Source organism: Lynx canadensis, chromosome C2 (genome assembly GCF_007474595.2).
Source record: "Lynx canadensis isolate LIC74 chromosome C2, mLynCan4.pri.v2, whole genome shotgun sequence".
Taxonomy (NCBI): Eukaryota; Metazoa; Chordata; class Mammalia; order Carnivora; family Felidae; genus Lynx; species Lynx canadensis.
Genome location: NC_044311.2, coordinates 81,663,309 through 81,669,145, shown reverse-complemented (window position 1 = coordinate 81,669,145; position 5,837 = coordinate 81,663,309).

Sequence of the window (5,837 nt, the reverse complement as noted above, 5' to 3'; positions counted from 1 at the left end):
GCAGGCACTATTATTAACATATTTCATACACTCTCTAATGTAAGGCTCAGATTTACAAAATGAATAAGAGATTAGAGATCACTTAAGAAATAAGAATATTACATAATAGATATGCAAAACTGTTGAAAGAGTTCATTCATCATTCATCAGTGAATGAATGGCCTGGGCTTTCATTTAAACTCTGCATCTATTTAACTTAAGCAAAACCTTTCTCTGTCTCTCATTTTCCTCAGCTTTAAATAGTGAGGAAGGGGCACCTGGGTGGCACAGTCGGTTGAGTATCTGACTCTTGATTTTGACTCAGGTCATGTATGATCTCATTGTTCGTGAGATCGAGCCCCACATCGGACTCCATGCTGCCAGCACAGAGCCTGCTTGGAATTCTCTCTCTCTCTCTCTCTCTCTCTCTCTCTCTCTCTCTCCTTCTCTCTCTCAGCCCCTCCTCAGTTCACGCATGCATGCTCTCTCTCTCTCTCTCAAAATAAATAAACATTTAAATAAAATAAAAATAAATGGTGAATATAAAATTGGCTCTGCCTACTTCACAGGCTGTTACAAGAACAGAATCACAAGGAGGTAGAGTATGTACAAATATTTTGAAACTGTAAAACATTATATAAATATGACTTATTGCTATTGTTGTAACATAAAGCTATATTTTGATTCACAATACCACTTATGCAGTCTTATTATAATCTCTGATATGTAATGACAAAATAATAAAGCTTATTAATCATCAAGCCATTCTTGGTCATATTTCATTATTATAATATGTCAGTGGTGCCAAAAATATAAACAACCATTTAAGAATCATGTTGCTTTGAAAGGTTATTAAGCAGCCTGATTGCTAAGAAAACTTAGTCTTTGGAGCTAGGTTTATGTCTTTACAAATACTAGTTCTCCCACTTTACAGCTACTTGATCTTGTGAAGTTAGAAGTTAATTTTTCTGAATCTTCGTTATCTAATTTTTGAAATGGAGATAATTATACTGGCCTCTTGTCCTTAGAATGATTAAATGGCATGACGTGAGTCTGGGTAGGTAAATCCTACCACCTGTCATCTTCTCTCTCTCCAGGTAGTCTCCTACTACCTTCCAACACAATCCTTTATAGCAAATTTCAAGGTCAGCAAGATTGAAAAGGACTATATAGTTGGACGAAATATTTTTTTAAGGAAAACACTGTCTATAAATTCAGCTATTGATAAATTACACGGCTGTGGCTTTTTTTTTTCGGGGGGGGGGGACAGATTTGTTATTGTAACCCATCATAAATATGCTTTAGGAAATGGTCACCTTCTATGGTTAATTAACCTTGATAGCCAATCACTAGGACCTATTTTATGCAATTTATGTAATTCCCTGAATAGTTTTCAATGTATATATCTAGGCTATGTTTGCTTGTTTGTTTGTTTGTTTGTTTTAATTTTATTCTCAAGCTAGTTAACATACAGTGCAGTTTTGGTTTCAGGAGTAGAACCCAGTAATTCATCACTTATATATAACAGCCGGTGCTCATGCCAACAAGTATCCTCCTTAATGCCCAGCACCCATTTACCCCACCCCTCCACCCCTCACTGCCATCAACCCTCAGTTTGCTCTCTGTATTTAAGAGTCTTTTATGGTTTGCCTCTTTCTCTGTTTTTATCTTATTTTTCCTTCCCTTCCCCTTGTGATCATCTGTTAAGTTTCTCAAATTTCACATATGAGTGAAATCATGTGATATCTGTCTTTCTCTGACTGACTTATTTCAATTAGCAGAATATCCTCCAGTTCCATCCATGTTGTTGCAAATGGCAAGATTTCATTCTTTTTCATACCCAAATAGTATTCCTTTGTGTATGCATATGTATATCTATCTGTCTATCTATCAATCAATCAATGAATCCATTCATTGGTTGATGGACATTTTGGCTCTTTCCATAATTTGGCTATTGTTGATAGCACTGCTGTAAACGTTGGGGTGCATGTGCCCCTTTGAATCAGCTCTCCTGTTTCCTTTGGATAAATTACTAATAATGCAACCGCTGGGTTGTAGGGCAATTCTATTCTTAATTTTTTGAGGAACCTCCATACTGCTTTCCAGAGCATCTGCACCAGTTTACATTCCCACCAACAGTGCAAAAGGGCTCCCTTTCTCCACATCCTTGCCAACATCTGTTGTTTCCTGCGTTGTTCATTTTAGCCATTCTGACTGGTGTGAGGTGGTATCTCACTATGGTTTTGATTTGTATTTCCCTGATTATGAACAATGTTGAGCATCTTTTCATGTGTCTGTTTGCCATCTGGATGTCTTCTTTGGTAGGCTAGGATTTTTTAGATGAAAGTATATGTAAGAAAACAATGTAGTGTGTTAAGGATGTGATTATGATTCTGTCACACTCCAGAGGAAAATGTTGCATTATTTTTATGTTTTCTCTTTTAACTCTTCAAAAGATAATGTGTTTCACAAGAATTACTAACATGGTATGTCTTCGATCTACTTTTCAAAACTGGGAAGTAATTATGCAGTATATTTGGAGATGTTCTCTCTGCCTTTTTGCGTGTAATCTTTCTCTGTTCTGCTCTGGTTTGTTGCTGAATTAACAATAATTGATTAATTAAGTGATTTATATAGCTCTGAATAAAAACATTTGATATTCCTGAATAAAATATATTGAAACTCTTCCTAAGGGTAAGCAGTTTAATGAAATGTAATAGGAAGCAGACTTCTTTTGAGACAGTTTGATTTTATACTTTTCTTGGTTTCTCTCAAGGGCAGGTTTTATCTACAGACTATGTGACTTGTATTGAATATAGGCACTGTCATAATTGAGTGAACCTTTAATTGTAGACTTTGGGTGGCTTTCAAGAGGAAGAAGAATTTCCTTTTAATTATCTTTGGCTAATTATCTCTGCATTAATGGCCTGACTGCTGTTATTCATCATACTTGAAATATAAATAGAGGATTAGAGCTGAGGGGACAGTCCTAGACAAGGGCTTTTCTCTCCATGTCAAAGCCACTGTTCATGTTAGGGGTCCGTGAAAGTCCAGTAATTCTCAGGAGCTTGGGCTTTGATTAGTGGACACAAGACTTCTGACGCTCCATCATATTAAATAATTGTATTAGTCATGGTTCTTTTATTTATAAATGAAAGATTAACCATTTTACAGAAAAAAAACAAAAACAAAAACAATTGGTTCATGTGATTATAAAGTCCAGAGAGAAAATGTTTTAGATATTGCTAGATCCAGGGACTCAGAATAGGTCTTCAGGAAGTTTTTCTCTCTTCATTGGTTCCCTCTTTTTTCCTCTGTTGGTTTCATCCAGCAGATGACAACTTAGCAGCTTTTATTCTCCCAGTAACCTCATCAAAATATCATTTTCCTTTTTGAAAATTCCAGGAGTAGTCCCAGTTCAATTTCTTTGGACTGATTTGGACTATATACCTTTTATAAACTAATTATCAGAGCTAGAAAAGACTACTTATGGGGTGGGCTTAGATTACATGCCTTTTTCTGGATTCAATACTACCCAGAAAACAAGGATTGAGAGAAGGGAAGAACTTAATTTCCCTAAAAAAGTAAATCAGAATGTCATTGCTATGAAAAGGGAGAATGGATACTGGGAAGAAAGAAAGAAAGAAAGAAAGAAAGAAAGAAAGAAAGAAAGAAAGAAAGAAAGAAAGAAAGAAAGAAAAGAAGGAAGGAAGGAAGGAAGGAAGGAAGGAAGGAAGGAAGGAAGGAAAAAACATCTTGGTCATGCATTTGTTAGTAATATTTGTGTTGTATCTAAACAATGAACAAAAGTTAATAAAGTGAACACATGGCTTGTAGAAAATAGAGTAGTGGGCATTTGGGGCAAAGAGAACAGCAAAGACATAGGGATGGTTAAAGAGTATAATAGTTTAGAGAAATGGGATTAGATTGTTATTGTGGTTAAATCTCATAATAATCTCATGCAGTATCGTTTCTCAAGTAGACCCTTATTCCTCCTCAGAAATAATACTACATTGCCCGGGAACATTCACTTTCTTACTTTCCTAGATGGCTATTTCATACCTGATCCTTTGGTCTCAAATATCCAACACCCAACACCTCCTCTCCCATTCTTGGTTTAGGCTATCTTATTTCCCATTTAGAAAGCAATAGAAGAGAACCAGAAAAGACAGTCTTCAAATTCCCAGAACTCCCTTGACTCCCCTACTAGCATCACTCCTGTTGCTCTGAACTCTGTGCTGCTTAAAGGAACCCTTCCAGTTATACACTAGATTCAATTCACACAGGGTCATTCTTCCAGTAATTTTCTCCTCCCTATCCTGCATTTTAAATTTTCCCTCTCTACCTATATGTCCATGTGCATGCAGCTAAATATGGGTGATGATAATACACTGGTGTGTTGAGTGGTCTCATATCAAACTCAAGACAACAATTCTGAAGTGAAACCTTGTTATTTTTCTTATGAGCATGGGAGAAACAAAAACAAAATACTTCTTGTTGCCACATACACCTCAAGAATCCATCTCATTCTCTGTTTCCTCTTACAGCCAAATTCTTTTAAAACTATTTTGCTTTCTGTGCCCAGTTTTCTTTCCCCTCTGTCTTGAACCTGTTTCAAGAAGGATCTGCTTCTGCCACTCCACAAACCTCCTCTCATCAAGCCCACTATGACCTCTGTTGTTGCTAAGTGCAATAGTCAGTTCTCAGTGCTTATTTTACTTGACCCAGCCCCAGAACTTGCCATATTGACTATTTCCTTCACTTTAAAACATTTTCTTCACTTGACTTCCAAGTCCTACATTCTTGCTGGCTTTGTTATTTTCATGCTCCTCATTGCTTCCTTCTCATCATCTTGACCTTTCATTACTGAGGTGCCTCAGGGATATTCCCTGGACCTTGGCTTTCCTCACTTTTTTCCTAATGGCTTCTGATGGTTTCAAAGTGAATATATCCTGAGCAGTCCTTTCTCCTGAATGGTGGCTTCCTAAACATGGTCACTTTGAAGTCTAAAGCATCTTGAACTAATATATATATATATATATATATATATATATATATATATATATACACATACACATACATATATACACCCCTTTAGTGAACACTGCCACTCCTTCTTTCCAGTTGCTTAGGCCCAAACTGTGAACTTATCTTGTACTTTCAAATCCTATACCTAATATGTCAGAAATTCCTGTAAGCTTAACTTTTTACAAAACATGGTTTGCAACCACTTCTTACCACTCCCTTGTGCCATGCCAATGCAGATCCCCATTTTTTCTCACTTCGTTTACTGCAGTAGCCTCTCACCTGCGATGATGTTCCCCTATAGCTTATTCTTTGTAAAAGAAGCAGTGTCTTGGTAAGATTTAAGGTATATCATATCCCCCTCTGCTCAGAACTCTCCAACAGATCCCAGATCTGAATATATTCTGTGTGCTTCCTAGACCCTTTCTGTCTTTCCCTACCTTGTTGTTAGCCCAAACAGACTAAATCTTTTAGATTGTGTATAGGATTCCTTGATCTTTGGGTTCTGGTTGGACTGAGCAATGAAAGGCATGAGCCAAAGATTGGTAGACAGGATGAGAGTGAGGTCTAGGTTTTCCTCTGCTTCCATGTGGTCAAAAAATGTTGACTATTTCACTCTAGTAAAAGTCACAGGTGCTGTCTAATAGCTCACTCGATACAGACATCCTCGATTTCTCATAGCCAGTCCTTCTCCTTGCCTTTAGGACAGTGGTAGTAATGCTGCTCACTGCTACGGGTCCTGGGTACCATACAATTCCATACCGGGTTTCCTAAATCTTGTCCATACATTCGGAAGTAGAAAATTTATTAAACTATCATTTAATTTCCCAGTT